This window comes from Acomys russatus, chromosome 4, assembly GCF_903995435.1.
Source record: "Acomys russatus chromosome 4, mAcoRus1.1, whole genome shotgun sequence".
NCBI lineage: Eukaryota > Metazoa > Chordata > Mammalia > Rodentia > Muridae > Acomys > Acomys russatus.
Genome location: NC_067140.1, coordinates 52,144,592 through 52,153,270, shown reverse-complemented (window position 1 = coordinate 52,153,270; position 8,679 = coordinate 52,144,592). Strand labels below are relative to the sequence as shown.

The 8,679-nt window shown below is 42.6% G+C and overlaps 1 pseudogene; it reads left to right on the top strand.

Annotated features, from left to right (window-relative positions):
* Positions 1 to 421: 421 nt before the first annotated feature.
* LOC127188433 (60S ribosomal protein L29-like) lies at positions 422 to 906 on the top strand (annotated as a pseudogene).
* The last annotated feature ends 7,773 nt before the right edge of the window (positions 907 to 8,679 follow it).

Below are 8,679 nucleotides of genomic sequence, written 5' to 3'. Positions count from 1 at the left end.
AAAACTACCTAGCTCTAGGATCTGAAAATCGGTTCTTTCCCACTTTCTGATCTCTACAGTCCATCAGTATTTATAGTATTTAACATAAACTTTTCTACTAATATTTTCCTTGCTAGGACAATGACAGGGTGATTCTTATTAAATAGTAATAAGATATTGACTGGCCTGCTTGCCAATATGAAGATTTGTTGTTGATCCGCAATGCCTATATTGATCAGGTAAGAATAAGGTCCATCCTCTACCTGTGCTATTGGCACAAAAACAAACTTGGAATTAATAGAAATACAACCTTCCTTAGTTATTGCTTGAACCTTAGCTCAGTCAACCAAGCTAGAAACAGGCATAAATAGGAACAGAAACAGCCCCTTGTCTTTCTCCTCTGGTCCCAGGCGCTGTGGGAGCCGCAGGTTACGGTGCAGACATGGCCAAGTCCAAGAACCACACCACACACAACCAGTCCCGCAAACGGCACAGAAACGGCATGAAAAAACCCCGGTCACAAAGATACGAGTCTCTTAAGGGGGTTGACCCCAAGTTCCTGAGGAACATGTGCGTTGCCAAGAAGCACAACAAGAAAAACCTGAAGAAAATGGAGGCAAACAACGCAAAAGCAATAAATGTCCTGCAGAGGCCGTTAAAGCCCTTGTGAGGCCTAAGGCTGTTAAGCCCAAGATGCCAAAGGGCCCCAGTCACAATCTCAACTGACTTGCTTTCATCGCTCATCCCAAGCTTGGGAAGAAGATTCGAAGCTACATGAACTAAGGTAGTAGGCTGTATGAACCACAGCTCAAGGTCCAAACCAAAGCGAAAGCCACAGCTAAGGCCCAGGCTTCGGCCCCAGCTCAGGCTCCCAAAGGTGCCCAGGCCCCTGTAAAAGTCCCACAGAAAAGGCTTCTGCAATTGTGAAGGCAGATGGACTGGTGTGACACATCCACCTACACACTATTTACAGATGACCAGTGTCCTATACTGTTTTTACAAATAAACCCGAGGCAAGCTTAAAAAAAAAAAAAAAAAAAAAGAAAAGAAAGAAAGAAAGAAAGAAAGAAAGAAAGAAAGAGAAAAAGAAATAGTCCCCTCAAGCCTACAGAAATCTCCACTTGACTTCAACACGTGGCTTCCTTGCTAGTCAGCCTCACACCTCACTCCTCCTCATCCCACGGTTAACGCCACACAGACTCTATGCTTTTTATATTTGGGGAATCATATTCCGTTCCGAAATGATCTTCCATTTGTGACAACCTCTTCTGTCACCTTGTCTGGAGTTTTTTTTTTTTTTTTTTTTTTTTGTCAGAAACACCACTCGAGGTTTCCTTTGCATTGCTCTTTCCCTGCGGTGATCCTGAGGGTAAGCTCTGATCGCAGTCTCTTCCTCCCCTATAGCACACAGTGAGGGTTCAGGGAGACGGCTCACTTGTTACAGAACTCACCACACAAGTGTGAGAATCAGGCCAGGAGGGCATGATGGCTGTCCTATAATTCCAGGCCTATAGTCCCTGAGCTAGGGAGGTGGAGCAGGGCCCTAGGTAGGATCAAGCTGGATAGCTAGCAAAGTCAAACGAGCAAGTGCAGGGTCAAACGAGTGACCTTGCCTCAATACATAAGACGAAGCATATTTTGTTTTATTTTGGTTTCTTGAGACAGGGTCTCTCGATATAGTCTTGGCTGTCCTGGAGCTCTCTATATAGACCAGGCTGGCCTCGAACTCACAAACATCTTCTTGCTTCTGTCTCCCCAGTGCTGAGATTAGCAGTGTGTGCCAGGTGAAATGTATTTGAGGAAGACTCCTTATGCCAGCCTCAGGCTTCTATGTGCACCCTCCCCCACACACCAACACTCATGTACACAAGCAGGCCACACATTTGTGCACATGAAAAAGAAATCTAGAGCTTTCATTTTATGTCCTTTTCCCTCTTTCCCAACCTGAGCTTTATCTTAATCCTACTAAGGAATATTCTTGGCTTCTTTTTGAAGTAAAGATTTTTTTCATCTTTTTTTTTTTGAAGTAAAGATTTTTATACCAAAACTTCCCTTAAAATTCAAATACCTAACTTCTGTGGGAAACATTTATTTATAAATACTTGAGGTGTTTCTTATTTTTTTATTTTTCATTGAGACACGGTCCTTCTCTTTATGTCCTGGAACTCTCTATGTAGAGCAGGCTGGCTTCAAACTCAAAGAGTTCTGCCTGCCTCTGCCTCCTGAGTGCTGGGAGGACTTGTGTTTTTAGTCAAAACCCAGACAGAAAAGGAAAAATTGTCTTCTAATTATAACAAGTTTCAAAGCAAAAAAAAAAAAAAAAAAAAAGCAGATGTTTGATTTTTTTATAGATACATATTAAAAAAAAACTAAAGCCGCAAACTTGTGGGCATTTAAGACTTTTTCTCAATGCTTTCCCCTTTACTCTGCTTCCATTTCATTATTTTTGCATGAATATGATAAATGGTCATTAAATCTAACCATTTTTATTTAATGTTCATAAAAACTGGTAGGTTTTCAAACAGATGTGGCCTGATATGGTTCAGTGAATTTAGTGGACTTCTCATATAAACGGAATAATAACCATATGGAAGATGAATTTTATGCCCTTGTTTACTTCCTCTAGAACGAACCCTTATTATAATTACAAATAGTGTTTATCGCATGTTGTGCAATATACAGGCCATTGTCCAGACACTGCACAAACCCTGCACTTGATCGTTGCCACCTAGAGTCTATAATGCAAGGTAGCACTGAAAACGCAGAGAAGCACACCTAAGGAGAAGGTGTGGCACCCTGAGGGTGTTCTTTTTTATAAAAGAGAAATTGCAAACAAGCCTAATTTGTGAGGGACCAATTATTCATCTTTTTGCTTATAATTTCCCTACCAAAATAGCGAGTTTCCCTCAAATGGGTGGTTGGAAAGAAAGAGCAGCTCACTTCAGTTCATATTTACCAATTAAGGATGAGCACAGAGAATACCACTGCCTTTTCTAACTTTTCGTGTCATTATTGATGATATACCAAGTATTTTAGGCATATGCATGCAGGCCTGTTTGTGTTCCTGTGGGGTTGCACAGGTGAGCACGGGTGCCAGCAGAGCCCAGAGCTGTGAGACGTCCTGGAGCTGGAGGTCTAAGTGATGTGAGCCATCTGATGTGGGTGTTGGAAACTGAACTCAGGTCCTCTTCAAGAGCAGTATGTTCCTTTAACTGCTGAGCCATCCCATCCCTCGAGCTTCCAATCTTTTCTTTTAAAAAACTCATTTATTAGTGTGTATGTATGATTGGGGGGAGCACACACATGGAGATCAGAGGGCCAAGATGGTATAGGGTCAATTCACTCCTTCTACCTTTATGTGTGTTCCAGGGGTCAAATCCAGGGCATCACCCTTTCTGACAAGTGCTTTTATCTGCCATCTGGCCACTTGCTTCTAGCTTCTTTTATTTTAAATTAATTAATTTATTTATTCACTTTACATCCTGGTCATAGCCCTCTCCTCCTCTCCCGTTCCCCCTCCCTCTCCACTATTCCTCAGAAAAGGGGAGCCACCCCTACCCACCCACCGCAATTCATCAAGTCACATCTTTTCCTGTGGCCTGGCAAGGCAGTTCTGTCAGGAGGAAGTGATGAAAAAGCAGACCATGCCAGAGACAGACCCCACTACCCTTACTAGTGGACCCACAGGAAGCCTGAGCTGTCCATTGGCTACTTCTATGTAGAGGACCTAGGTCCAGTCCATGCATGATGCTTGGTTGATGCTTCAGACTCCACAAGCCCCTCTGGGCTCTGGTTAATTGGCTCTGTTGGTCTTGTGGAGCTCTTTTCACCTCTAGATCCTTTCATCCTTCCACCCACTTTTCCAGTAGACTCCCTATGCTTCACCCGATGTTTGACTGCAAGTCTCAGCATCTGTTTGGAACTGCTGCTGGTGGAGCCTCTCAGAAGACAACTCTGCTAGGCTCCTGTCCTCAAGCGTAGCATGTTTTCTTTATTGCATTAACCCAGTATCTACTAAGTAGGTTTCAAATCTAAAGATGAGAAAAGTAAAGAAGAGAGCAATCAGGTATGATAAAATCTGAAAAGTGGCCATTGGATTTAGCGGTTAGGGACAATGGATGACCATGGAGAAAGCAACTCCATCTGTGTAGGCAGAATCAGGCTAATAGAGATTGAGGAGCAGAAGAGAGACTGTGGGGATAGGGGTTAAACTCACTTCAAGACTCTTATTCATGGAAGAAATGAAAACAAAATAACAACAGATAGAGAAAAGATGGTAGGATGAAACATTTCTGCTTTTTAAGATAAGAGAGAACCAAGCTTGTAAGGATGGTTGGAGAGAAAGAGATAAAAAAAGAAGATGCATAAACATTCTTTGTGTCTATATCTATAAACATAGATTAAGGGTATGAGATAGAGAAGAGATGCATCAATGAAAGGGCATCAGGGGAGTGTAGAGACAGGGGTCCAGAGAAGAACCCCTATAAAACTCAACAGTCATTTTTCTAGTGAGACTAGGAAGTGAAGGTGGGAGGGTGTGTAGATGGCACACAGGCATGGAGACCCAGGATGATACAGGTTCCTCCTTGCAGGCTGGATTGTAGGGAGTATTCTAGTTTCAGTTCTGTTGCTGAGAAAAATACTCTTAAAAAAAAGGATAAGAAAAGTGTCTATTTGGCTTCCAGTCCCAAATTAAAGCCCACCCAATTGGAGAAGTTGAGACAAGAAATCAAACAGTTAGGCCCTGAGGTCATGAAAGCCAGAGAGCTGGCCCTGCTCCTCACCCGTTGCAGCAAATGGGAGAGAAGGCCCTACACCTTGCCTGGGCAACACAGTGAAGCTCACTCTGATGGGAAAGGTACTGGTGAGCCAGCCCTGAGAGTGTGAGAGTGGGAAAGCTGTCCCAACCCTTCATTGGCTGTAGCACTTAGGAGAATGGGCTCCACACCCACTGGGAAGCACAGTGGAGCTGGCTTTGGAGACATGGGTGCAGATGAGCTGGTCCCGAGGGCATGAGAGCTGGAGAGCTGACCCTGCCTCCTGCCAGTGGCAGCACTGGGTGCCCTAGCAGGAGCAGTGCTAGTGAAGTCACCCTGGTGGTATGGGTGAAGGAAAGCCTGTGACAGGCTGACCTGCTCAGCTACTGGACAGGCCCAGAATCAGGGCTTTGAGTTGGCCCACCAAAGATCATTGCAATGAACATTTGCAAGCAAAGATGAGTGGACAGAGGGGTCTACTGTGGGACACACTGTGACACACTATGGCTTCCATGACAAGATATTTTCTATGTTTTCTTTGTTTTTAATTTTCTTTTGCGGGGAGGTTGCAAGGGTAGAGGGCAGATACAAGGGCACTGGGAGATGAGTGGGACTGGGGTGCATGATGTGAAACTCATAAAGAATCAATAAGAGGTTGAAAAATATCTAACCAGCACAAGGAATCACCCAGATGGTGAGTGGGAGAAAGGAAAAAGAAACAAAAGCGTAGGGTCGCCAGCTCTGCAAATGGATGGATAAATAAAGTGAATTCTGTTGGATGTGTTATTAAAACCCTCTAGAACTTTTCCATTGACAGGATAAAGTCCAAAATACCTTAGGATATCCCATCTCACCCGTCATAACCTGGGCAACAGCTCAGGCCTGTGACATCCTATTATCCAAATCGACAATGCCTTGTTGTAAAGATGGATCAAAATTAGGGGTCGACTGAGATGCCCTTATTTTTGGAAATCCTCTTCTATTCGTGCCAAATACAATGGAAATACAATGTCTCTGCTTGTGGCTTGTGAGACATGCTTCATTTAAGTGCCCGTGAACATATTGTCATAACATTGAATAGATCGCCCACTTTCCCTTCAGTACTCAGCACCTACGATTGTATCTTTGAAGGATGTGAAAATGACCTCTGTCTCTGACTGTGTGCAAAAATCAACTCAACATGGGTCAAAGACCTAACTGGAAAATCTAAAATTATAAAGTAGAAGAAAACACAGGGGGCACACCTGAGAACGTCAGTAAGCCCAACAATGTTTTAAAAACATAGATGCAAGCACACAGGAAATCAAAGCAACAATAGCCAAATAGGATTGCATCAAACCAAGAGGCTTATGTGTAGAGGGCAGAGGACCATCTTGGCTGCTGTTCTTTAGAAAGCGACTGCCTTGTTTTCCTCTCTTCTCTTCTTTCCCCTTCCCTCTTCTCTTCTCTTCTCTTCTCTCCCTCTCTCTCTCTCTCTCTCTCTCTCTCTCTCTCTCTCTCTCTCTCTCTCTCTCTCTCTCAGCAGGAACCCTTGCTGGCCTGGAGCTCAGCAAGAAGGCTAGACTGGCCAGTCATCGAACACCAGAGATCTTCCTGCCACCATCACCTCTCTAGAACTGTAGGATTGCAAGCGTGCTCCACACTTGGCTTTGGTGTGAGCTTTGGGAATCAAACTCGGGTTCTTGTGCTTACATAACAAGAACTTAATGACGGAACTATCTGTTCAGCTCCTGGACACATTATCCTATGATTTGAATGTGAAGCTCCCATAGGTCCCTGTGTTGAGGTCTTTTCTTTCTATCTTTTTTTCTTTGTTGTTTTGTTTGTTTGTTTTTGTTTTGTTTTTGAGACAGGGTTTCTCTGAAACTCTGACTGTCCTGGAAATCACTTTGTACACCAGGCTGGCCTCAAAAAAAAAAAAAAAAAAACCCAAAACAAAACACCTCAGAGATCTGCCTGCCTCTGCCTCTGTCTTCCAAGTGTTGGAATTAAAGGCAAGCACTCACTTGGCAGTCGAGACTTGAGGGGGGGGTCTGAGTGGGTCACTGGACAAAAGTCTTTGCAGAATAACTTGTGTGGCCCTTACTATGTCATTCTACACTTCCTGTCCCCCCTTGAGATGAGTCACTCTGTTTCACCATGACTTGCTGCCCTCATAGACTCAAACTTCTTTATTTATACAGTGCTCTGCCTGCATGACAGAAGAGTGCATTAGATCACGTTATAGATGGCTGTGAGCCACCATGTAGTTGCTGGGAATTGAACTCAGGACCTCTGAAGGAATAGTCAGTTCTCTTAACCTCTGAGCCATCTCTCCAGCCCAACTCAAACTTCTTAAAATGGACAAGTGGTCCATTTTAAGTCAAAAGAGCAATACAAATGGCCAATAAATATGGGCTTTTTTGTTTGGAGTTAGGGAAATAAGCTAGCAACAGAAAAACAAGTACCACATGTTCTCTCTCAGGCGTGGAAGCTTAAAGATGCTGACATAAAAGTAGAGTGTGACTAGAGCAGGATGGGAAGATGAGTAAGGGAGGCCAAGCTTGATAAGCACATGTGTGTGTGTGTGTGTGTTTTAATACCATAATAAACACTACTGATGTGTACAATTAATACTTATTAACAGAAGATTTTGAGGCGCCATAAATATTACTAACTACCCAAATTATGAAACTTGCTTAGCATACACTACTTTATTTATCTGCATTTTAATTTTTTCCCTTTTCTAGTATTTAGTATTTAGCCTGTGGTCTAGTGTATGCTAAGCAAGTGCTCTACCTCTGAGCTACATATCCAGCCCACAAAGATCTAAATGTCTGCTTTCCATCTAGTTAATGCCAAATTATTTTCAACTACTGCATTCATATTAAATCAGGCTTTAAAATATAAGCATGAAAACAAAACTAGACATGTAGAACACAATGCCTTTTTTCAATTAAAATAATTTTACGTTTATTTATTTTATGAGTGTTATGTATGTATGTATGTATGTATGTGTGTATGTGTACCATGTGTGTTATTGGTGTCCTTGGAGTCTAGAAGAGGATGTTGGATGCCCTGGAATTGGAGTTACAGATGGTTGTAAGCCATGACGAAGGTACTACAAGTCGAACCTGGATCCTGCACAAGAGCAGCAAGTGTTCTTAGCCACCAAGCCACCTCTTCAGCCCACAATGCTTCATTTCTTACTGAGACAATGTTTTCACATACTTTTGAAACTCACTCTACCCCACCTATTCATCCAAAATGGGCATTCTCCCAGGCGCCTCCCACAAACTTCTCATCTTTGAAAAGCACTTTTAACATTCGGTGCATCATTCCCTACCATAACCTATTATCCTTTTGCCCACTTTCCTGGACCCTTGTGAAATGAGAAGACCTATACTAAAGCATTCAGTCCTTGCAATGCTGCAATAATATAGTGTTTAACAATGAGCCCTTATTTTATTTTAAAAGATATGAATAAGCTTTCATCAAGCGAGAAAGCCATTAGGTGTTTCTAAGAGTTGCTAGGGTGGAGTCATGAGCTTCAAGGATCTGCAGCAAGATGAGAATTCTGGATCATTCTGGAAGTAAAATGGGAATCAACTATCCATACCAAACTACTTTTCTTGAGAAACTTGGACTCTTTTGTAGAGTACTGATTTTAAAAGAATATATATAATATAAAAAACGATGATGCATTTTTATATATGAAACCTTTAAATTTTGGTGTTATTTACTTTTTCCCTTAAGAAATTATTACGTTTCCAACTATCATCAGTCTGACTAATGGCTGGCTGAGTGGCACCACCAATAGAGGCATCAATTTTAGGAGTTCTGCTTCTGGAAGTGGAATGAGAAGGTGGTAGAGCCCAGAGTCAAAGTCACTACTGATAATGAGGGTGTTTGACTGGTGGTAATTGGCAAGGAGAAAGCCTGAAAGATGTATCCAGAGCCCAAC